Consider the following 25,691-nt stretch of genomic DNA (forward strand, 5'->3'; position numbering starts at 1 on the left):
AGTTTTGAACAAGTCTATTCTGGAACTTGCTTTGTAGACCAGGTTGGCCTCGAACTCACAGAGATCTGACTGCCTCTGCCTCCAGAGTGCTGGGATTAAAGGCATGCACCCCCACCTCCCAGCCAGGATGCTGATTTTAAAAAATTAATTTAATTGATGTATTTGATTGAATTGTGGCTAATGGTTGTCGTATTGACCAGTAAAAGGCTAACAAGCAGGTTAATCTTCATTTTGTTAAATCTGACATGATATAGGTGAAGGATTTCCCCTCCCTCCTTCCTAAGCTTTGGAAGACCTGTGAGTGTATCTCTGAGCAAAACAAACAAACAAACAAACAAACAAACAAAAAACAGTTTCTCTCCTGTCTGGACCTCCAGTTCCTAAACACTCTAAGAATGTAACTCTGGGGCTGCAGAGGGGGCTCAGCAGTGAAAAGCACTTGCTGCTTTTGCAGAGGACCCAGGTTTAGTTCCCAGCACACACATAGCTCATGACTTGGTAATTCCAGTTCTAGGGGATCAGACACTCTCTTTTGGCCTCCAAGACACCAGGCACTCATGTGGTATACATACATACATGCAGGCAAAAATGCTCACACACATAAAGTTAAAAATATACAGACTTGGGCTGAAGAGATTGCTCAGTGGTTAAGAGCACTGACTGTTCTTCTAGAGGTCTTGAGTTCAATTCCCAGCAACCACATGGTAGCTCACAACCACCTTGAATGAGATCTGGTGCCCTCTGCTGGCATGCAGTCAGAAGACTGTATACATAATAAAAAAAAATCATAACAGCCGGGTGGTGGTGGCACACGCCTTTAACGCACACCTTTAATCCCAGTACTCAGGAGGCAGAGGCAGGCGGATCTCTGTGAGTTCGAGGCCAGGCTGGACCGACCGCCTCCAAAACAATACAGAGAAACCCTGTCTCATAAAACCAAAAAAAAAAAATCATAACAAGGTATTGGAAGTAATTTTCAAAAAAAAATACAGACTTAAAGAAAGAATGCAACCTCCCCGCACATGCATGAAAAGCATTTAGTCAAAACCTGAGTCCTTAAAAGAGACACATTCTAGGACTGCAGATAGAAGAATAACTACTTGCGAAGGAGAAATAATCTATATTACATACTTATTTGGTACCAAACCCTAGTTTTAAAAGATACTTTATTATTTATTTACTTTTCAAGACAGCTCTGGGTGTTCTGGAACTCACTATGTAGACCAGGCTAGCCTTGAACTCACAGATATCCACCTGCCTCTGCCTCCCAAGTGCTGGGATTAAAGGTGTGCGCCACCACTGTCCGCAAACACTATTTTTATATTATCTGTTGCATAAATCTTACCAGGGCTCAAATGTGCAGGGAGAAATAGTTGAGAAGACAATAAAAAATGACCTATGGGAGAGCCAGAGAGGGGAGGCCTCTTCTTCTTCTTCTTTTTTTTTTTTTTTTTTTTTTTTTTGGTTTTTATGAGACAGGCTTTCTCTGTATTGTTTTGGAGGCTGTCGGTCCAGCCTGGCCTCAAACTCACAGAGATCCACCTGCCTCTGCCTCCCGAGTGCTGGGATTAAAGGCATGCGCCACCACCACCTGGCTGAGGCCTCTTCTTTTACTAGTCTGTGATGCTGTGCGTGGAACCCAGCTTGGGGTGTGCTAAATACACGGGTCACCACTGGAGCTCCACCAGCAGCCTAGGCAGGGTCCCTTGGTTCTGGACACACTGGCCTGAGATGTAGCTCAGAGGCACAACAGTTGTCTACGGTGTCCGAGGTCTCGGCTCAATTTTCAGCCCTTGGGGAAAAAGGGAGACTGTTGCCATGGAGCTGATGGAGCTGATGTCACCATCAGGTGACAAGTTGTCTGGTGGAAAAATACAGCTTCAAGGATTATTTATTTATTTATTTATTTATTTATTTATGGAATTTTGGTGCAGAGGTTCAAACTCTGGGTTCCATGCAAATTAGGCATTGAGCTATACCATCAGCCCTAAGTTCCTTAATTTTTAAACAACGACCAGAACAACTGTTTTTTTTTTATATGAAACACACTGGAAGCTATTTAAAATATAAAAGACAAGTGACCCTCCAAAGCCACAGAGAAACCCTGTCTCGAAAAACCAAAAAAAAAAAAAAAAAAAAAAGACAAGCGACTAGTGGGCCAATGATCTAAGGACAGATAAGCAAGGATAGTCATGGCCATTTTGTTTGCATGACACTGAAAGTCATAGAAGTCATTGAAAGCCAGTACTATGGTGCATGCCGATAATCCTAGCACTTGGGCGGTAGAAGTAGGAGAATCAGGAGTTCAAGGTCATCCTCAACTGTATATTGTGGTTGAGGCAAGCTTAGGCTGCGTGAGACCTTGTCTCAATTTTTAAAACAGCAATCCTTAATATTTTTTAACAGAATACTGTGCAGTCTTAACCTAGAGGAAAGTGTCTCTTCATGTCGGGTTATGGGAAGATCTCCATGACAAACGCGAAGGGGAAGCATGAAACAGGTGTGCAGTATCACTGACATTAGGAAAAGGGCACACGTACATGCACATCATCCCATGGCACCCGTATCCTGCATAGCGCCGTCCAGATTGGTGCAGAAGAAACTGATTGCCTCCATAAAGGTAGCATGGATGGAAGGATCACTCATTTTTCTCGTGTGCCCTTTAGCATACTGTAAGATGTGCTTTTTGTTGTTGTTGTTGTTGTTGAGACTGTATCTCACTATGTAGCCCAGTCTGGTCAATGTGTGATCCTCCTGCCTCAGCCTCCTAGGATTCCAGTGTGTACCTCCATACCCAGAAGTCTGCTTTGACTTTCTCACTAACCACGTGATTTACCTACTTACCATGCAGGCTGAGCAAACCTGGCTGGAGATCGACCGGCCATGGCTTTGGGCCACATGTTTCTAGGTTCTGATCCTCATGGGACATCTTTTTGAAGCAGGTGTTGTTGAGTTTATCATACAGATGAAGAAATTGAGGCCCATTCGGGTTGAAGTTGCACCAGGGCTTAGAAACCAATTTCATGGTGGCACTTTGATTTTACCCCGGCCTGCCAGCTAGAGCAGCACACAGAAGCGGGGTGATGGGGATGTCAAATGTCAACACCGACTGAGAACATGTTCTGTGCCAGGAGTTCCCTAAGTCTTTAAGGTAACAGTTCTCGGGAGCTGGAGAGATGGCTCAGAGGTTAAGAGCACTAACTGCTCTTCCAGAGGTCTTGAGTTCAATTCCCAGCAACCACATGGTGGCTCACAACCATCTACAATTCAATCTGGTGTATATGTAATAAATAAATAAATCTTTAAAAAAAAGGTAACAGTTCTCAAAACAACTGTATGCCATTACTATCCTATTTTACAGATAGGGAAGATGAGGCAGAGAGGTTAATTAAGCTATCCAGTTACCCTGGCCAAAAAGTGGTTGAATTGAAAGTCTTATATGAGTTTTCTAACTCCGGGACTCTTTCGACACACAAAGAGAACACTGAGAATTTTTAATTTTTATTTGTGTGTGTTATCGTGGTCCTGGGGACTAAACCAACACTTCTTTCATGCTAGACATGTGCTTTGCCAGTGTCCCTGCTTTTATTTTCTCTCTTCCTTTCATAAGAAACTTTAAGTGCATTGGTTTAAAGGTCAGATTCCCTGGAACTTGAGTTACAGACAGATGTGAGCTGCCATGTGGGTCCTGGGAATTGAACTCATGACCTCTGGAAGAGCAGCCAGTGCTCTTAGCCACTGAGCCATCTCTCCAGCCCTGCTTCTTTCTTTCTTATATGCCCCAAGACTGAGAGCAAAGAGAGGAGTTCCTGTCTTCTAAGTAAATGTGAGTGTTGAACTTTAGGACTTGTGGGTATTAATGACGAAAAGAGAACATGAAGCAAATTCTCTTTAACTCTGTAAAAACAAAACAAAAACAAAAACCAGGAAGAATTTGTGCTCCTCTTGAGTGGATGACATCACAGGGACTCATAAGTCACATCACACACACCACACACACAGCCTGACCTACATGAGACCTTATCTCAAAAAATAAAACACAAAGAACGAACCTAAAAGTCCGCTGTTCGGAACCTGGTTAAGTGACTTACACCATCTCATCAGCAGAACCTTCCCAGGCAGCCTTAACACAGAGGGAGGAATGATTGGGTTCACATCAAACCAACTGCAATGTACCATCGTCTCTGGCAAAGCTGCCAAGTCCTTGTGCCCATCTGGGAACTACAGGAGAAACCTGAAGTAAGAACCCAAACTGGAGATGGAGGAAGATATCCTCTACAGCAACAAAGATGTAATGGGAGAATCAGGGCTATGAGCAAGACCTCATCCCATTGGCAGTTGGGGTATGACGTGAGGTCTGATGTCGCTTTCTGTGCCCAAGGACTTGTCTCTACTCCAGTGGCTCCAAAGGCCCCAAGTCCCCTGAGTGTTCACCCACAATACCTTCATCTTTCTGCCAGACCTGCTCAAAGGCCAAATGAAGAAGAAGGCCCCCACATCCTCCACTTTCTCCTGCTCTAGGTGCCTAGCATTAATTCCAACACCCTACACACGTCTAAGGAAGAACAAGCAGGCAGGCACTGAAGGAACTTTCCATGCTCTGTCTCCCACACCCATGCTTCTGTGGCCAAACAAAAGCTCTTGCAGGATCAAGATTGGTGGACCAAGGGCAGCGAGAGACAGCCTTAGACATGAGGGCAACCTTGGCAACTAGATGTACATCTTGGCCTACCCTAGGGTCTCAAGTATTACCTCCAAAGAATTGATTTTACAAACATTTATAAGGTACTTAGACCACATGACATTATTCAGTACATTGTTAGTGTATTAATTTCCTTTTGCTGCTGTAACAATTGCTGCTGTTTTTTAAAACATATTTTATTTATTTTGTTGTTTTCAAGACAGGGTTTCCCTGTGTAGCTTTGGAACCTGTTCTGGAACTAGCTCTTGTAGACCAGGCTGGTCTTGAACTCACAGAGATCCGCCTGCCTCTTTATTTTATTTTATTTTATTATGTATATGAGTGTTTGTCTCCATGTATATCGTGCACCACACGTGGGCCTGCTGCTCAAGGAAGCCAGAAAAGGGCGCTGGATGCAAGTGCACTTGACTCGCTAGCCCAGACTGTGAGCATCTTTTTTTTTTTTTTTTTTTTTTTTTTTTGGTTTTTCGAGACAGGGTTTCTCTGTGGCTTTGGAGGCTGTCCTGGAACTCGCTTGGTAGTCCAGGCTGGTCTCGAACTCACAGAGATCCACCTGCCTCTGCCTCCCGAGTGCTGGGATTAAAGGCGTGCGCCACCAACGCCCGGCCGACTGTGAGCATCTTAAAAATCGCATTTATTATCTTACAGCTTTGGGTTCAGAATTTTAAACTGTGGGAGTGGGGCTTACCGTCTTCTCAAGGTTCTGAGGGAGAATTTTAAACTGTGGGAGTGGGGCTTACCGTCTTCTCAAGGTTCTGAGGGAGACTTTGCTTGCTTGCGTCTTCTGGAGGACGCCCACACCCCTGGTCATGGCCGCATCGTTCCCGCCTACGCTTTTGTTCTCCCGTTTCCTTTGCCACTCTGTTTTCCTCTGCAAGGATCTCTCTCATGGTATATAAGACCCATCTGGTTAATCTACAATAATTTTTAATCCACTATTACTATTATCATTATGTGAGACAGACTCTCACTATGTATCCTGGCTGGCCTGGAACTGTATATATAAATCAGGCTGGCCTCAAACTCACAGAGATCCACCTGCCTCTGCCTCCCAAGTGCTGGGGTTAAAAGTGTGCTCCACCATGCCTGGAAATTCAGGGTAATTGATTCATCTTGGGATACTAAATTTTTGTTTTAATTTTATGTGTACAAGTGTTTTGCCTGTGTGTGTATGTGTGTGTGTGTGTGTGTGTGTGTGTGTGTGTGTGTGTGTACACCACGTCTGTGCCTAGTGCCCACAGAGACCAGAAGAGGGCATCAGGCTATGGGCAGTTGCAAGTCATCATGTGGGTTCTGGGAACTGAATCTCCAATCTCCATCCTTTGTAAGAAAAACTGATGCTGAGCTACTTCTCCTGCTCTAATCTCCAGATCCTTCTCCTCCTCCCCCTCCTCCTCCTCTTCTTCCCCTTCTCCCCTGCTCCTCCTCCTTCTCCCCCTTTTCCTCCCCCTCCTCATCATACCCTTCTCCCCCTCCTCTTTCCCCTCCTCCTCCTCCTTCTCTTCCTCCTCTTCCTCCTCCTCCTCCTCCTCATTTTATTTTTGTTTTTCAAGACAGGCTTTCTTTGTCTAACAGCCCTGGCTGCCCTGGAACTCACTTTGTAGACCAGGCTAATCTTAGATTCTTAATCACATTTTGGAAATTCCTTTTGCCTCAAAGGTGACCTATTTGTGAGTTTTTGACATTTTTAGTACACCAGCTATTCTTGTATCCGCCATAGCAAGTGTTAATTCGTCTAACCCTGATGACAATCCTGTGAAGCAGACACTGACATCATTCTGCAAAGAGTGATCCCAAGATACCTAGAGGCTGTTTGCCCAAGGTCATACTCAGGACACAGAAAAGTACACACAGTTCAAAACATGTCCCCTGAGTGTATGACCTTAACTGCCACATGCTTGGAGACCTGACACACACAGATGCTCTGTGTCTGCAGGTGCACACTCTGTCCGCTCACATGTCTATGTGTTTTATATATATATACAACACACACATGTACTTTTCATGAATATGTATTCTGTTCAAATACTTATACACTATAAAAACAAGCATATCTAGCAAATATCTGGGCACTTGCATCTGCAGATACCCCCTCTGCTCATGCACATGCCACTCACACACTCCCTGAGCACATGCCTGCACACTCACACTCATGTGTCATATCTCAAGCACTGTCTGTGCATGCATGTAAGTATACACAACAAACAAACTTCTGATAGTATTTGGATTTATCCTCTATTAAAAACCACACAGTACCCTTTGATGTATGCACCCTGCATATATCTGCACATGGAACCATGCAACATATAACCTCTTGGAAAAATATACTGTGTCTGCACTAAATACATGTACTGTACACAAACACACCATACAGACATGTATTCAGTAATACCTGTGCTATCTAGACTTACATCTCACCCACAATACTGTGCATACACACACATATTGCACACAGAGGCTCATTTATCTCACATACATGTTACAAACACTCAATGTGCAATTCAAAACATCTTGCCCTGAATTCCCTATTTATGTGCACATACTGTGCATTTGTTCTCCATATAGAGACCCTGAGTACTCTCTCTCTCTCCCTCTCCCTCTCTCTCCCTCTCTCTCTCTCTCTCTCTCTCTCTCTCTCTCTCTCTCACACACACCCACACACACTGAAGCGCACACTAAATCCTTAATATATTTTTATGCACACTTCCTGCAGTTGCAGAGAGGTATACATCCTATGTAGAAATTCTAAATTCGTACTGAATTCTCTGCTTCACTCAAAACATCACATAAGAAATAACCTCACAATTGTGCAAACTCATTCGAAGTCTAGAGGCGTTTTCCTCAGGCGTCCCCCACCTAGGAGATCTGTTAATGCCCATTTTCCTGGGCAGGAGGCTGAGGCAGGAGAGAGGCGGGGCTAACCCAGGGCCGCCCCGCCCCCACCCCGCCTCAGCCGAGGTGTGATCAGCCCCCCGGCCCCGTATCCCTCATCCCCAATAGAAAAGTAGTTCCAATACCATGTTTGTTAACTAGGTTATCTAGGCTGTGGAAGATTTTAATGTTGAATTTTATAGCTTTACCACGCTCTGCCGTCCTTGTGAATATTGTAATATTGCATTTTTTACAAGTTACTCTTCTGTTAATGTTCCAGCTAGTAACTTTTATAATCCTCCTCAATGAAATTTTTTTGTATTCTTCCGCACCGTTAACCCCAATGGCGGCGCCTCGGCCCCTGGCAGGAGGCAGATACGAGATGAATTCCTCTTTAATCAGAAATAATAATAATAAAAACACACACGCGGCTACGCCGCCTCTCGCCCCGGCTTCCCTCGCGCCGCCGCCGCCTCTCAGGGCCGCCTGTGGGCCCCGCGGCCTAGGCCCGGGGCGGCCTGCGACAGACGGCGGCGGCGGCGGCGGCTGGGGCAGCGCGGGCTCGCAGCCACCCCGGCCGGCCAGGGCGCCTCCGGGTTCCTGGCTCTCCCGTAGCCGCACCCGGCCCCCGGCCCCCGGCCCCCCGCTCGCCCTGCGTCCTCCAACTGCGGGAGTCCATCTGCGTGGGCCTCCGTGCCTGGGCCAAGCACGGCTCTCCCTCTTCTGTCTGTGAGCGCCTCTAGCTCGCACCCTCCTTTCATTGAGCTGCCTGCCCCTCCCACTGTTTAGTTTTTATCTTCAGTCCTAGATCTCGGGTTTTTTCCCTTGTAGCTAGTTTTCCTCATTCCTGCTTTCTACACCCCCCCCCCAAGACCCAAAATTAGGGTGGAGAGTAGGAAGTTCCAGGGGAAGGATGGGACCCTGGCCTGTGAAGTGAGACTCAGACAGTCTGGGAACAGGGCTGGCAGGGGCGAACAATTGAACTGTCCCCCGTAGGAGCTGTGCAGGAGAAAATTCTGGTGTCTATGGTCATACCAACGGGAAGAAGGCCTCTGGGGTGAGCTTGGGAGGGAGTCCAGAGTTGAGGTTAAAGGTCGGGGAAAGCAGTTGGCCAGTGGAACTCCAGTGCAGGATCCGAGGCATTTTTTCCTTTTAAACTAGATTTTTAATTTTATTTTTATATGCGTGTGTACTGTACGAGTGCCTGGTGCCAGAGGAGGCCAGAAGAGGGCATTGGATCCCTAGAAACTGGAGTTAATCACCGTGTGGGTACTGAGAACTGAACCCAGGTCTTCTGCAAAAACAGCAACTGTTCTTAACCACTGAGCCATTCGTGTCCTTGGTCTTGTCTAAAGGAAAGGATCCCAAAGATGTGGGGAAACAAGCTGGTGCCTGGAGATGGAAGCGAGATGTTCGGTAGCCTTGGTGAGGCGAGATTGAGTGTAAATGCTTTGTTCTGGGGTAAATGAACTGACCTCATCGGTAATGCCCAAGCATGACCCAGGACCCACAGGAGTCTGTCTTCTCAAAGCATTTGCTGAGTACCTACTAGGCGCTAAGCCCTATCCTAGACCCTGGGAAGACAATGATTGATGGAAATAGTTCTTGACCTCTTGGGGCTTGTAGACTGGTAGATGCCACAAATATTTAAAAGCCATGCAAACATGTCCCTACAAACTAGGGTCACTGCCAGGGATTTCTGGGGTGTACATCACTATCCTCTGGACTTGATGGCAGCTCCAGAGTCACATTCCTGGAGTTCCTATCTTCCTACCTGTGCTACACACACACACACACACACACACACACACACACACACACACACACACACCTCCATTGTAGAGAGAGTGGAGCCCCCTCCCAAGTGAGATTTTAACTAGCCTCTTCATCAGAATTTCCTAGCGACTCCCAAATCTGACCATTTCAGCATTCTCCTCCTTCATCATGCAGAAGGGATGGCGGTCCCACACGTGAGAACAGAGGTGCCCAACATCTGGAAAACAGTCTCAGATCAGCCGAACATCTGGAGCGCTAATAGCGGGAGCCGCCAGCGGGCCCAGGATGCTGGGTTCTGGAAGGGTGTGGGAAGTGAAAAGGCTTCGTTAGTAGGACACTCAGCGTCCTTGGCTTCAAGCCCCTCAACCTAGAAGATCCATGTTGGCGCGTTATAATGGTATCGGGCCTTTCTGCGGCCCACGCCTGTGCCACCAGCGTATCCCCACGGAGTCCCAATCCTTGTAGGAAAGGGTTAAAAGGCCCTGCTTCCCTGCTCTACCTTTATTAACCAGCGACAGAGTGCAGGTGAGGGGCGATGCTGTTAAGTGGGATCTGGACGGGTAGGAAGGAGAGGAGGGGGAGGGGCGGGGGCGCCCGCGCGTCGCGCCTGTGCGGAGCACGGAAGCTGCGAACGCCCGCGACAGTAAAACATCTGTAATGTGCCATTCGCCGCTGCTCGCTGATTGCTCATGGATTAAAGATTAAAATCTCGGCTTTGGCAGATGGGGAGAGAGAGGAAACTCTTACGAGCACGTTTTGCATCTGCATTTCATTCTGCTCTGTTCCCTGCGCCACGCCTGGTGGCGCCCGCCCTACCCCGCCCACCCAGCTCCCGGCTCCCCCCCCCGCGCGGCCTAGCTGGCCAACAACCCCTCGGGCGGCCAGACCCCTTCCTGTCCTTCCTGGCCCACATTTTCGGCTAGGGTTTCCACCTCTGGTCAGGACGGTCACTTTCCCGCCCCGGCCCACGCCCCTCGCAGGTCAAGGTGAACGCAGAAAAGAGAAAACGCTCCATCCCGCAGCCATCCTATGGCCAGCACGGTGCTAACCTGTTTGTCCCGACCGGCACCATCCTGCCGTGGTCCTTCTGTGTTTGAAGGGTAGTAATTGTGGCATAACTGGGCGGGCTCACCTGGGCAATTGTGTTTCTTACACTGAGCTTCTGTGGAGACAGAGAGGGGGACAAGAGAGGGATGAAGATAGAACTGCATCAGGGGTCCTTCCCACGTTCTGATAACCCTTGTAAATTAGTCCAGTCCTAGCTCACTAAGTGTGCTTAGGCACCTGAGGTACATCCTTTAGTCTCTTCATTTCCTCCTCCCTACAGGACATGTTCTTAACATCAAACTTGGTTGAGGAAGGAAATCCAGGCCGATGGGATTAGAGACAAAGGGCTTTTGGAAAGACAGAAGGGCATTAGGGAGACAGAAAAGGAACAAAAGCGGCAGAGTGGTGTGGCAGATGCTGGCACCTGCATGTATGGAATGGTGGGGGTTGAGAAGGGCAGGGAGAGGGATGGGGGTCCTGCCAGGTCTTCGGTGGGAGGAGAAAGTGGTCCAGGGCATGTAGAAAGGAAGCTGAGGAAGGGTGAATGAAGATGTGGCAGATGTAATTAATTACAGCACATTCAAATGTTTGTTTACAGAGATGAACAACGGCCTAGGTCTGATGGTAATTAATTCACAGTATTTCCCGGTACTCTTTGAGCCTCAACCCCTGGGGGAGGGGCATTGGGTCAACTGGGCTGGGTAAGGTGCTCCCACCCTTCTCTGACAGGGATTAGAGCCCAGAATGGAGGCGGGGTGGGGGTGGGGTGGGGGTGGGTAACCTCAGACTTTGCCTAGTCCAGCTCCATCCTCTAGACCAGGGGGACTGAGTGGTTTTTCTCGAAACCAGCAGCTAGTTAGTGGTAGAACTAGGGAGGATTATAGTCTGGGCTTCCTGGAAACATCTTCAAGGCCAAAGGAATGTGGAAGACAATGGCGGAAATGGCAGGGTGGAAGGAGCAGAAAAGGACATGGGGGCTGAAGGAAGGGTTTGGGGAGGAAGACAGATGTAGGACTTTTCCTGGGGAGATGATCAGGGGCTCCCTCATTCTGGGGCAGGGTGACAGGGTGGTATGGTTACCAGAAAGTGGCCCCATCCTCACTGCACTGCCTGGCCCTCAGCAGAAGCACAGGGCACCCTCAACCTTAGTGTCCCACAGTCTGTCAAACTTTGTGACTTCAGGGAGACAGCTGACCTCTCTATACCAACCTTCCTTCCTTTTTCTAGTCTTATCTTTCTCTCTTCTGCGTTACACTTTTAGAAGGGAGCTTGCTGGGTGAGATGACTCCACAGTGAAGAGCTGCTCTTCCAGAGGACACAGGTTTGGTTTCCAGCACCCACATAGCTTCCCATGATTACTTGTAACTCTAGTACCAGGGGGTCTGACTTCCTCCTCTGGCTTTCTTGAGCACTAAGCTTGTGAATGATGCATAGACATACATGAGGGCAAAAGTCATACACATGAAATAAAATAAATGAATCACAAAGTGCTTTATTAAAGGATCAGTTGAGTACTTAAAAGACAGTCTAATTTTAGTATTTGTGCTACCAAAGCTAGCACTCTTTTCAAAAATGTATTCTAATTGTTTCGTGTGTATACGAGTATTTTTCCTGCGCGTGTGTCTTTGCAGTGTATATATGTGTTGGGTCTAGGGAAGCCAGAAGAGGGCATCAGATCCCTTGGGCCTGGAGGTACAGATGGTTGTTAGCCTCCATGTGGGTGCTGAAAATCAATCCCAGGTCCTCTGGAAGAGCAACCTTTGCTTCTTTTGTTCTCTCTCTCTCTCTCTCTCTCTCTCTCTCTCTCTCTCTCTCTCTCTCTCTCTCTCTCCTTCTCGAGACAGGGTTTCTCTGTGTAGCCTTGGCTGTCCTGGAACTTGCTCTGTAGACTGGATTGGCCTCAAACTCACGGATATCCACCTGCCTCTGACTCTGGAGTACTGGGATTAAAGGTCTATGCCACCACCACCCAGCAGGCAACCAGTGCTCTTAACCAGTGAGCCATCTCTCCAGCTTCCTTTCCTTTGCTTGGGACTAGGTCTTATGTCACCCATGGTGGCCTTAAACTCACTGTACGGCCCAGCTGATGTTTCTGTGTCAGCTCCAACAAGGGTCCTTTGTTCTCACCCACTTCGCTGGTGCAATGTCCATCTCAGGATCAGAGATCCTCCTAAATTCACAAGCAAGTTCATTCATCTATTCACCGGGGATTCAGCGCATGAGAGGAATTGCAGGACCCACAAAAACAATAGTGAAGGCTCAAAGGAATGCCAGTGGAGGGTGACACACAGTAGACATGGGAAGACACACACCTGGAACATCTGGTCCAGGCCAGGACACAAAGGACAGGGGACGTGGGGCAGGAGTAAGGGCAAGGGTGGGTCAGGGTGTTGGTGGAAGTTTGGCCCATTCTCAGAAGGGACCCCATAGAGGCTTCTCCTTAAGTGGGCTGGAGAGGGGATTTAGCATTTTCAGGCTGTTCCTTTAACATCAACCCCCCCCAGTGAAGAAAACAGTAAGGGGGAATCAGGCTCCAGGTGAGCAAAGAAAAAGTTGAGGACAGATGAAGGTAGTAGCATTGCCTCCTGGAAGGTTCTGACTTGGAGCAAGAATGGAAACTGGAACTAGTGGCCCTAGACTTCTTTGTGGCTGTGAACGGCTGGTGGGGGGTAGGTGACCATGACTGGACTATGCCTGCAGGTAGGTGTGTGTGTGTGTGTGTGTGTGTGTGTGTGTGTGTGTGTGTAGGAGGGTCATCATAAAAGAAAACTTTCTTGCAAACAATACAAAAAATACACAGAAGACAGAACCCAGAAGACGGAGATGAGTCAGAAGAATCAATGGCACCAGTGAGAGCCCCCCACATGTTGCTCTTTCCTTCCAGTCTTTTTTCTTCAGGAACACACTGAGACCAACGGTGCCTTCAAGCACTTCTCTTCCTCCACTCCTTCTATCTCCAAATCCTAAGCCACCTGGCCATAGGGTCGCACCGGCTCTCCTGTACAAATCCCACGCCACGCAGAGGAATTCTGGGGGCGGCCTGGCGGGCCAGGCATGCTGCTGGGGAGTGTGGGCTGACTGGGAGGGCAGCGGGGCGCGGGGAGAAGCGGAGGAGGGAGAGCGCGGAGGAAGGCGGGGCGGAGCTGTCGCTTCCCATCAGCCGGAGGATTGTTCCCGACACGCGCAGGCCCCGCGGCGTTTCTGTGTCAGGGAGTTTTGCCGGCGCCGTGACCCATGCGAGGGGGGTCGGGCTCCGCGCGGGGAGCGGCCAAGAGTGACCAGCGCGGCCGGCCGCATCATCACCACCTGGCCGGGTCACTGCTTTGCTCTCGTGCCCGGAGCCTCGAGGAGCAAGGGAGGGCTCCCGGGGGTGAGGGAGGACTCTATATTCTTCCAGCGTCTTCTCCCCATATCCCTTGGGGAAGGTCGACGGGGAGCATCATTTCCCACACAGAGGGAAGGAGGCTCCTAGAAGCAGCCCAAGCCAGCATCCCGGACTCAGTTTCTTAGGTTTGGAAATGGGGGTGGTGCGTTTCGTGGTCCTGCCTGCTGACAGTCTAGCTCTTTGCAAAGTAGAGAAGGCCTCGGCTGAGGAGTGCAATGTTCGAGGGTGACGGGTCCCCAAAAGAGGCGCGGAGGGACTATTGAGCCCCAGGTTACCCCAGAGTCAGAACTGAGATTGGACTGGAAGGCACCAGGAGGCTGGGGGTGTGTCTATGCAAATTAGATGGTAATCGGGTCGTGGGTGGCCAGTTTCCGGAGCCGAGACTGCCGGTGGAGGGTGGAGGAGGGGCGGTAGAAAGGGCCGGGACAGCTCCTGACCTCTTCCCCCAAGCCACTGGTCCCATCTGAAGTCTGCCGGCTCCATCTTCAGCACTTAATGATTTTGACGGGCCCCACCCGCGCACCATCGGGGCTTTTGTGTCTGCCAGACCAATGGCCCCTCTCCTGGGCCCACCCATCAGTCACCCGGAGCTCCAGCTGTTCCCAGCCTTTGGAGCAACCTCGGCCCGTCACCACTACAAATTGGCTCTCAACAGCCGCTGGGAGACCCCTTTTCTGCCATTGTCTACGGACAAATGGCCTTTCCCCTGCGCACTGCCCGTGCAGGCCCAGCCCAGGCTGCCTGCTGCTTCTGGGAAAGGGGGTCGTTGAGCTTTTCTAGGAAGCCATCCTGACTTCCTTTTCTAACTGGTATAACCTAGCCAGGATGGGCCAGGAAACATCTGACAGCCCAGGATTCTGAGTCCTTTGCTCAGCGGGCTCCTCGAGGCTTCTTCTGTTTCCTTCCTGGCCTCAGGAGCCAGAGAAGTCTCACTTGTTGCTGAAGCTGAATTAAGGAGTACAGAAGGAGGGAGGGCTAGATTGGTGGGTAGGGCATGAAAACTGGGAGCCAGGGATCCCAGGAGCTGCCATGGCCAAGCACAGAGCCAAGACAATTACATGCCTAGTTTTGCTGATTGCATTAAAATCATTAGAACGAGAGATCTGAAAAACATACATTAAGGGGCAGAATTAGGAAGGGCTTTGGAGACCTGCACGGGCATTCCCAAAGTGGATCTGGTGCCATTAGCTGGAATTGTGTTCTTCATGCAGTCACTGTCACAGTGTGTCAGTACCTTGTCATCCCTCTGCCTGGCAGCGTCCCCTTTCTGTACCCCGTTTCCCCCTGATCACTGCATCTCAGCTCAATCCCCCTGCAACACACGTATCTTTTGCTCTCTTCCTTGCTACATGCCAATCTTCCTCTACCAGCACTGCTGCCCTATGCGTATTAAGCAAGGAGCAAAAAACAAACAAATAAATAAATACATAAAATAAAAAATAAAAAAAGAAATGGGAGGAGGGACATGATGGCACACACCTTTAATCCCAGCTCTCTGAAAGCAGAGGCAGGCAAATCTCTGAGTTAGACACCAGCTTAGAAGTTTTAGGCTAATCAAGGCTATATAGAGAGACCCTGTCTCAAGCAACAACAATGCATTTGAACTTTTCAGGTGGGAGAAATGCCAAGACACTCTCATTGGGTCTAATCTTAGAGTCTAAAAGCCCATCTGTGCTAGTGTCAGTACCAAGGTAGCAACAGAATCCAAATGGTACGGTAGCAGTGAGAATAGAAGATACGGTGTGTCTGTGTGTGTGTGTGTTTGTGTGTGTATGTGTCTGTGTGTGTATGTGTGTATATGTGTCTGTGTGTGTATGTGTGTGTCTGTGTGTATGAAAGAATATTAAATTGAATATTAAAATCTAGATAAGAGTCTATGGCTACCTGTGTGAATGTTTCAGTGTGTGTGTATGTGTGTATGTGTCTGTGTGTATATGTGTGTGTATGTATGTATGTGTGTGTCTGTGTGTGTGAAAGAATATTAAATTGAATATTAAAATCTGGATAAGAGTCTATGACTACCTGTGTGAATGTTTCAGTGTGTGTGTATGTGTGTATGTGTGTGTATGTATGTATGTGTGTGTCTGTGTGTGTGTGTGAAAGAATATTAAATTGAATATTAAAATCTGGATAAGAGTCTATGACTACCTGTGTGAATGTTTCAGTGTGTGTGGGCACGCATGTACACACCACCTTTTTGTCTGCCGAACCTTGATTCTCAACGTAGCTGGCCTTCAGTGGGCATTGACTGGCATTCTAGAGAGGAGAGCACACACAGAGAACTTTGGATCTCAAGTGGCAGTGAGTGGATTGGGCTGGGTTACACCAATGTAGGCTCAGGCCTGGCTAGGTTGGACTAGGTAGGGGTGGAGAGCGTTGTAGCCATGGTGAATGGGACTATCTGGTTAGAGGCATGGTGGAGAAAGGATGAGGCGTGAGTAGGGATGGAAAATGGAATTGCCAGTCCCGAATGAATGGATGGTGGAGTTTCTCTTTTGTAACCGGGAATAATTAAGATAGATGTGCGGATGGATTAGCTGTCCTGCAAGGTCAGAAGCGCATTGCCGGATCACTCTATTATTTCGCTGCGCCACAGCTACCCAGCTAACGCCTTTTTCATGATATTTTGAACATCCGCACAGAAAAAAACCAACTGAGTGCTCGAGAGATACAAATGGATCGTTTGGTGGAGAAATCCGTCTTCGTCACCGCCGCCAGGCTGGGATTAATGCGATTGAAGGCCCCTCCAGGCTCCGCCAGGGAGACGGGCTCAGGAAAGCAAGAGAAATTGGTTTGTACCCCTGGGAACACGATTGATGGGTCAGACCCTCCAGGCTGGGCTGGGCTATGGTGTTCTCTGTAGGGCTGGGGGCAGGGAGTCAGTCTGGGGCCTGGCCTTGGCCTGGGTGGGGCTCTGTTCTCAAAGAGAGACCTAGACTGGCATGAGGCTCTGTGAGGGTGGGGAGATTTCAGTCTGGTGACCCAGTTGGGCTGAGGGACTTTGATTAGGAATAGGAGGATGGTAATATGCTCTCAAGTGTCACCGTCTTTTGTGAGTGACCAGGGCAGGCTCTTAGCGCCTATCCAGATACCGGTGTGGACAGGAGAAGGCCGGTCTGAGCTGAGTGCTGGGTTTGGTGGAGTGTGGTTCCTGTGTTCACAGAGAGCATCATCAGGAAGGCAAATTCTGATGGAGTCATTCCAGCCCTGTGAGGTAGAAGTCAGCAGCAGGAGTGGGAGGGGGTAACATGAGGGAGCTCACCCTTCAGGGGTGATGGAATTTGTTTGTTCATTCTTTTGAGACAGGGTTTTACTGTGTGGCCCTGGCTGGCCTTGGACTCTGAAGACCAGACTGTCCTGGAACCCAAAGAGATCCGCCTCCCTCTGCCTTCTGAGTGCTGGGATGAAGGTGTGAGCTACCACCTCCACCACCCATCAGAGCAGAGGTCTTAAAGGATTGAAAGTCTGCGAGAGGGTTCTGCAGGTACAGGCGCTGGCCCTGCAAGCCTGGCGACCCGAGATCAACGCCTGGAGCTCATGGAAAGGTGGGGCAGGAGACCCAGATGGGACTAGAAGGAAGGCCTTGCCCTCGCAGGATCTTACTAGTCCAATGAAGGAGACAAACAAACAAAACAACAACAAAAAGCCCAACTTTTTCTTAGGGGGAGGTGCTTAATTTTGTTGTTATGTTACGTTTATGGTGTTTGCTGGCTTATGTCTGTGTTCTAGTGAGTAATTGGTAACCCTAAGCACCAGAGAGGGCTTTGGAGTCTCTGGAACTGGAGTTTTGGACAGTTGTGAGCTGCCATTCACCCAATTCCCAGTGGGTGCTGGGAACTGAACCTGGGACCTTTGGAAGATCAGCCAGTGCCCTTACATGCTGAGCCATCTCTCCAGCCCCTGAGACAAACGATAAGTATATGAGCCTCACTGGGGAAGGGAGGAAGGCATGCTTGTGGGCCAGAGGGTACATGCAAACGCTCACCTAAGGGGGTATTAGGGGTTCGGGGGTGGCAGAGAAAGGTGGGTCTGCTTTGTCTCACTTTTTGTGCTGAAAGTGAATGCAAGCCCTCACAGGTTAGGCAAGTACTCTATGGCTGAGCTACCGCCTATTTTAGTTTTGATTTCACTCGTTATATGCATGGATGTGGTAAACAGTGAAACGCCATGCAGGAGAGAAAACCCAGGTCCTCCTTATCGTTCACTTTCATTCCTTCAATATTCCTTCTCAAAAGTAGCTACTGGTATCGTGTGTGTGTGTGTGTGTGTGTGTGTGTGTGTGTGTGAGAGAGAGAGAGAGAGAGAGAGAGAGAGAGAGAGAGAGAGAGAGAGTACCCTCATAAATGATAGTCAATTTCACACATTATTCATTGTCTTGTTTTTTTAATTTAATAAACTGTCCCAGAAGTTACTTCTGATGAACCATGCTGTGGGTCTTTTTCTGAAAGTGTGGTTTTCCGCTGCAAGGCCGTGTAGGTCACTTTTTGAACCCGTCCTGATGTGCACTAACCCTGTTGCCAGTTTTCCACACTGTACTAGATACCAAAGTGCTGTCCTTGAAGCTGAATAGCTGACTGGAGCTTGGCCTTTGAAGGAAAAGGGAACAGTGGTATAAGAATTAGGAGCAGAGAGGGGGAAGGGCCTAGAGGCCCCAGAGGTTCCGTAGAGAGAGGTTCAGTCAGGAGGCAGCAGGTTGGGCCTAAGTGCTGTCCTTACTAGCTCTGCTATTTTATACAAGTTACTGAATTTGTCTGTACCCCTCCTCCCCTCGGAAAATGGTGAGGATAATATGAACTTCATTGATTTGTTGTAAAGTTAAAAAAAAAATCCTTCGCTGTGGGAAAATGGGCGAACATACACTCTACAATAACAGCAGCAATTATCTCTGGGTAGTTATGTTTGAAACGTTTTGTGTTTTCTTTTCTACTTTCTGCATTATCTGTGTTATCTAAAAGTTCTTCAATGTGCATGCGTTATGCTCACAACCAGTGAGAAAGAATACAGGCCAGATGATGGTGGCAGACCAGGCAGGAGGCATCGTTAGACACCGTCACAGGTCCAAACATTTGGTCCTGACTGCTTGGCAGGGACCACCAGGGGTGTGTTGGAGTGACAAAAGAACGGAGTTGTCCCAGAAAGCTCATCAAGTGGAGACCCGAGTGAGTGAATGTGGGGGGTAAGTGTCAGCCGGGCTGGAGCAGGCCCCCCCCCCATCTTGTTCATCCTTCTCCCTAGTACTGAAGCAGGTACGGGCCCTGGCCAAGCATCATGTTTGGCCCTGGAGACATCCTGTCTTTTGGAGTTTTTGGTTATGAAGCTCCTGAAGACAAATTGCTTCTGTGAAATGTTAACCCAAGAGCAATTTGAGCTTCTGTGATCCTGGAAGTGAGGCATTTGTCCTAGTCAGGAAAGTCAGGGCAGGCTTCCTGGAGGAAGTCTCCCCTGCTTTAGATGAAGATTGAGGGAAAACAGGTGTTGTTTAAGGAAAGCATGATCCAGGAAGAAAGAATAGCCAAGTGGTACCTTCAGGGGCCGGAGGAAGCCTAGTTGATGCCTTTGTGCAGAGAGCAAGGGAAGGTTGGAGATGGTGCTGTGGCGAGTCTTTAAGGGCTGTGGTGAGAATTTCAGGTTTCATCTGGAGAGCAGCTGCGTTCAAGGAGGGTGCAAACCCACACGCGACACTGTCAGGCCTGTGTTTCAGCAGCCTTGTTAGCTGCAGCAACTGGAGACGTGTGAATCAGTCAGGAGGCCCCTGGGAATAGAAGGTGGTAAGTGAATGAAGGGGGAGATGATGAAGACGGAAGGAAAGGCATGGGGTTAACAGGTAAGAGAACAGCCTGGAATTAAGTGAATGGGCTGGGGAGGTGGGAGGGGCTGTAAGGCCAGACTGAAGACTTCAGCCAACCACCTGGAGCCATGGACAACTCTGCAGTCAGAGCAGCCATTACCTCTGGGCAATCACATTCATTATTAGTATTGTTTTAAGATGGGGTCCATGTAGCCCAGGCTGGACCAGCTATTTATCTAAGGGCGACCTTGAACTCTTGATCCTCTTGCCTTTACCTGCCCAGGGCTGGAATTGCAGACCCACATCAAGTAAAATCTCAGTAATTATGTTCAGACAACATAGATGATCAGAAAATGGAAAGAGAAAAACAAAACCCTTGAGGCAGACAGAGCTAGGCTTTATACCAGCATTCTAGTTCCTGAGGATAATCCCTTGGCTACCCTGCCACTTGTGATGAAGTCTGTGGCTTTGAAAGACTAATCTGGTGGCTGTGAGCAGGATGGATGGGTTGGAATGATAGGCTTGGAGGCAAATGGGCAGGAGAGTAGTCAGTGGTCTCAGCCATGATAGAAGCAAAGAGATGAGAGGGAGGGAGGGAGAGAGAGAGGGAGGGGGAAGAGAGGGAAATAGAGGCCATTGAGTAGGGACTGGACTTAAGCCTCCACATCTCAATTCTGGGATTATAGTCATGAACCACTATTCCCTGCTCAACATACATTTATTTGCTAATTTATTTGTAATTGTGTGTGTGTGCACACACATGTGCACGCTCACATGCCCTCGTATGTACACATGAGTGCAGGTACTGCAGATCCTGAGGCATGGGCACTGCCAGAGCTGGAGTTGCAGGCAGTTATGACTGCCCATTATGGGTGGTGGGAATTGAACTCGGGTCCTCTGGAAGAGCAGTATAGGCTCTTTTAACATTTATTCATTTTTATTTTATGTGCATTGATGTTTTGCCTGCATGTATGTCTGTGTGAGGATGCCAGATCTGCTGGAACTGGAGTTACAGACAGTTGTGAGCTGCCATGTGGGTGCTGGGAATTGAACCCAGGTCCTCTGGAAGAGCAGCCAGTGCTCTTAACCACTGAGCCACCTCTCCAGCCCCCACAGTATAGGCTCTTAACCCGTGAGCTGTCTCCCCACGTCCTCAACGTGCATTTTGAATCTCACCGGTCCCTAGGTCAGAAGCCTGGCAGGCAGAACTGCGGACCCTCTCAGAATAACAGGGATCCGGCTTTAGCTGGTTGGGCTCTTTTTTGAGGTCCTGGGGACAGACTCCGTCCACACTCACTGCCACTCCACAACTTGCTCCCCGCACCCTTGTTGGGTGTCAGCAGGAAAGTCAGCCTTGGCTTACAGAAGCCACTATCTGGTCCTTGCATGTGTCCCTTCTGTCTTCAAAGCCAGACACAGTGTGCTACTCTATGCTTCTGAGAAGACTTCCTGTGTTTCAGGAAGGGTTTTCTGCCTCAGATTATGCCCCTTTTGCCATGACATAACCGCAGTTGTGATACCTGTTGGTGAAAGTCCTGGGGCCACCCTTAGAGTCTGCACAAGAACAGGATCACTTGTGTTCATGTGTCTTTGGAAGCCGGGTAAGGAGAGAAGATGTAAGGGGCACAAGGGGGACCCTGTAGACTGGAAAGCCAATGATTGCAAATATGATGGCGACAGCACTGGGCACAGGACTTAGGAGAGCAACATATAGGGCGGGGGCTGTTGGATGAGGTGAGCCTCGAGGCAGACACCTAAAACAGCTGGACATGGGGCATTCCCACCCATCAGACACCACCTCCTCTCTTAAAACAAAACAGACGCACACTGTAAAGATCATGAAACCCACGACTTTCCCACATGCAGACACTGGGACACACATATCAAGATTTCTAGTCCCCCTTTCCCAATGTCTTTGTGTTCCTTCCCAGTTATCAGGTCCCCATAGGTGTCCATTATTTGGATATCAATCACCGTCGATTGGTTTTGTTTTGACTTGAACTTCATCTGAATGGTCATCTCATCAAATAACATACACAGGCCTGAGGTATAACTCAGTGATGGAAGATGTATTAGTATTCATGAAGTCCTGGGTCCAGTTTCCAGCATTAAAAAAAAGAAGCAAATAAAAAGGCTTGTGGGGTGTTTGCTCTATGCTGGGTATTATAGCAACTCTGGGAACTACGGAGTAAGCAAGGTCTCAGCCATCATGAAACTTAAGCTTAGCCCGGATGGAAGTGATCATTTCTGTAAAAAGTAGCAAAGTGGTTTGGGGGGAGAGTGTGGACAGAGAAGAAGGAGGGTGGAGATGAAATCTCAGGGAGTGTGTGTGTGTGTGTGTGTGAGTGTGTGTGTGAGTGTGTGTGAGTGTGTGAGTGTGTGCGTGAGTGTGTGTGTGAGTGTGTGTGTGTGTGTGTGTGTGTAGGCGAGCTAAGAGAGTCAGCGTGTGGCAATTGGAGAACCAGAGCACTCCAAGAGGGAGGGAGCGCTCTCTAGCCTCGCCTGCCTCTGAGAGGTTAATCAACGTGTATTTATGGAGCACCTGCTCTGTGCAAGGCTATGCGTACGGGAAGAATACAGAGTGGCATAAAACTCCCTGTAATAATGATCTCTAACATGCCTATAGAGATAAGCGAAAGCCCTGGTGGGGGCAAACACCATAAAACTCAAATATGATCATGTCATTATCCGCTTAAAACCCTTCCACGGCTTCTTATTGTCATTGGGACAAGTACCAAAAGTCCCCATGGCCTCTCTGGCCTCAGTGGTCTGACCCTGTGGACTTCTGGAGCCCTTAGATATCACCTCTCTCCCTGTCAATCTTTCTCTCTCGACCCCACAATGGCTACCATGCCCCCACACCGTCTTCTGCTCTCCTGGATCCCACAGCTTTTGTATACTTTTCTTCCGATTAATAGATTTTTCTCCTTCCTTACCCTCCAGAGTCCTAGTTAACTCTACTCGTCCTTATCTACAACTTATTTCAGTGGCCACCTCCTCAGAGGAGCCTTCCTGGTTTGATGGCATAGAACACATCTCTATGCTTTGTCCTCCGTCAGCTTGTCACATGGAACAAACTTCCCTCCCATTTGTCAAGGGGAGTAATGATATATCCACGTGATAACTGTGTTTGTTACAGAGAACAAGGAGCTTTCTTGCATGTGGCTGCCAGTGACCCTCCAGCACCCAGCTTGGCGCGGGCCTGGTGAGTACTTGCTGAATGAATGAGTGTTTGGAAGTAAAGTCAGGGGCCCTGTCTTTGAGCCCAGGCTACATGACCTTGGGCACGTGGCCTTCTTCTCTTCCTGGGGACTCAGTTTCATCATCCATAAAATGAAGGGATAGATTCTCAAAGGACCTCCAGGCTCGTGTCCTTGGATTCCATGACTCACCCTCATAAGAATGTCACTGGGCCTCCGGCCAGCACATCAGCACTGATATTAGTAAGTGCTGAGTAAGGTGGCCAATGTCTGCTGCTGGAACAGGACAGGGCAGAAGCTTGGATGCTCAGAGAAAATGTCCTGGAAGAGGTAGGGAGGGGAAAGTGTTTCCAACACATGCCTATAATCTCAGCACTCTTGAGGTAGACAGGAGGACCATAAACTGGATGCCAACCTGGACTATACTGAACTTAGGGGTAGCCTGGGCTACATGGCAAGTCTTTGGGGTAGGAGGAAAAAGAGAGAGATGGAAAGACAGAGACAGACTGACAGAAAGAGAATTAAGAGACTGGCCTGATCTGTGGCTAAGGATTCCAGCTCCCTCTCAAGAAGGAGAGAATCTGTGTTTTAATTTCCTGTTGCTGCTGTAACAAATTACCAGAAGCCTGAAGGCTTAAAACAACAAAATTCATTATCTTACACTTCCGGAGACTAGAAGTCTGACGGCATCCCACTGTGTTGGAGTCAAGGTGTGGACAGGGCTCCTTTTATAGAGGCTGTTGGAGCCTTTGTGTCTGAGGGTGTCCTCCTTCTCGGGGTCACTGCCTTGTGTCACTGGCCTTTGCCCTTGACCTGTCGCCTCCCTTCGTAAAGGTCTTGTGCTTACATTGTGTACTTTCAGATGATCCTGGACAACCTACTGGCCTCAAGATCACTAAGATAATTACATCCACAAAGTCCCTTTTACCAAGTTTGGCAATAGACTCTCAGGTCCTGGGGATGAGGACATGGACATCTCTGCTTTCCTGCCATTTTTCTGTAACCAGTGGATGCTCATGCAGCCCTTGGAGCCAGAATGCCTCAGTTCAAGCCTTTGTTAAGTCAGTCACCAGTGGTCCAAGGTTAGGTGAACTCTGTAACCCATCAATGGCCTTAGCACTCCCATTTGTAGAGTAAAGAATGGCAGCATGTTCCTTATTGTGTTGGTTACTATTGTATGACATTTCAGTCCAGATCTGGGGGCTAAAAGAGGATTTTTTAAAAATTGTAGTCAAGTGCTACTACTTAGCTACATTCCCATCTCCGGTTAAACAATGATTTTTTTTTAAGCTCAAGGACCATTTTATTAAAGTTTGAGAGAAAAACAACATGGCAGGCAAGCTTCAGATCCTGGCAGCTGTTGGGGAGGAGGGAGTGGGGAGGAGAGAAAGCCATGTCTTTTGAGTTAGGGTCAGCAGTGAAAGCACCTGAACCAAGGGGGAGGGGTATTTCTTGACTCCCGGGAAAAAGGAAGTGCTCTGAGACACTGGGCATGACTTGAGCATATATGCGATCTCAAAGCCTGCCTCCACAGTGACACACTTCCTGCAACAAGACCACACCCACTCCAAGGCCACACCTCCTAATAGTGCCACTCCCTTTGGGGGGCCATTTTTTTTCAAACCACCACAGCCTCTTTTCTTTTTTTCTGTGTAGTCCAGGCTGGCATCAAACTTGCAACTGTCTGGCCTCTGCCTGCAGGTTGTGGGATTATAGGTGTGAGTCACCAGTGTAGGGTGAAAGGGACAGCCAAAGAAACCCTCTCTGACTCTGAACTCAGAGTCAGTGAAAGAAACACACCCAGGATCTGAAACCGGGCTAGTGAGAGAAATACTTTATCACTGAACCCAGAACCAAAGAAACACACCCTGACTCTGAAACCAGAGTCAAAGAAACATATTTGGCTCTAGGACCAGAGCCAGTGAAAGAAATATGCTTTAGCCCTAAAACTAGAGCCAGAAAGCTTAAAAAAAAAAAAAAAAAGAAAAATAGGCCAGTAAAATAAACAGTTGGGCCCTGAAATCAGAGCCACCTCTGTCCCTGACCAACTGAAACACAAAACCAGCCAATCCCTGACCAGGAAAACCAACCAATCCTGGAGCACCCTGACTCTGAACCCAGAGCCAGAGAAAGAAACATAGCCAGGATCTGAAACACTTTATCCCTGAACCCAGAACCAAAGAAACACACCCCAACTCAGAAACCAGTGCCAAAGAAGCACGCTTTGTCCCTAGAATCAGAGTCAGTGAAAGAAATATGCCCCAGCCCTAAAAAAGGACCAGTGAAAGAAACATTTTGTCTCTGAAATCAGAGCCATGTCTGTCCCTGACCAACTAACCTAGCCAATTCTGAGTAGGAAAACTAACCAATCCCTGAGTAGAAAAACTCCCAGAGTTTTCCTCTGGCCCTAAGAAGCCCTATCTAAGCCCCTCTGCCAACTCAATTTTGGGCTGTCCTTTCCCACCCTGGCCGAGGTGGCCACTCTCCTGGACTCCTCCTTCCTAAATAAATCTCTTTCTCAAAAGAGTCTTGGGTGAAGATCTTCATTCACTGGTGTAAAATAGAAGACCCTTGCTGAGATGTCCCTTAGGGACATTCCCTTAGGGGGGCTGAGCAAGGCTGAGCAGAAAAAGTAGCAACTTTTCCTTGGAGCCGGAGGAGATTGCTTCATTTCTCCAGGGTCTTCCCCTTTAACAGAATGTAACAGAAGTAACATCTTGGGTCAAAGAAGAAGCAGATAGCTCAGCTCTAATGGCTCTCTCCAGAAGAGCAGCAGGATTGCTATATCCTGAGAGGAGATCATCACCCATGCAACCCCAGTTTCAGGAAGTCTCCCTTCCCAACAAGTCAGGATATCTTTGTAGCTCTAGAGTGCAGCATGCTAGTTTACAACCAAAGCAAGATTATAGGTGAGTCACTAAA

At 48.5% G+C, this 25,691-nt stretch overlaps 1 long non-coding RNA gene across 1 annotated transcript; it reads right to left on the minus strand.

Moving 5' to 3' along the window:
- Window positions 1-8,724: 8,724 nt before the first annotated feature.
- LOC121134258 lies at window positions 8,725-9,925 on the minus strand. Its single transcript, XR_005871328.1, has 3 exons — window positions 9,849-9,925; window positions 9,493-9,644; window positions 8,725-8,965 (listed from the first exon to the last, which is right to left on the minus strand). It is a non-coding gene; the product is annotated as an uncharacterized LOC121134258 (long non-coding RNA).
- Window positions 9,926-25,691: the final 15,766 nt, after the last annotated feature.

The sequence above is a fragment of the Mesocricetus auratus genome, unplaced genomic scaffold (genome assembly GCF_017639785.1).
Source record: "Mesocricetus auratus isolate SY011 unplaced genomic scaffold, BCM_Maur_2.0 Super-Scaffold_4256, whole genome shotgun sequence".
NCBI classification, from domain to species: domain Eukaryota; kingdom Metazoa; phylum Chordata; class Mammalia; order Rodentia; family Cricetidae; genus Mesocricetus; species Mesocricetus auratus.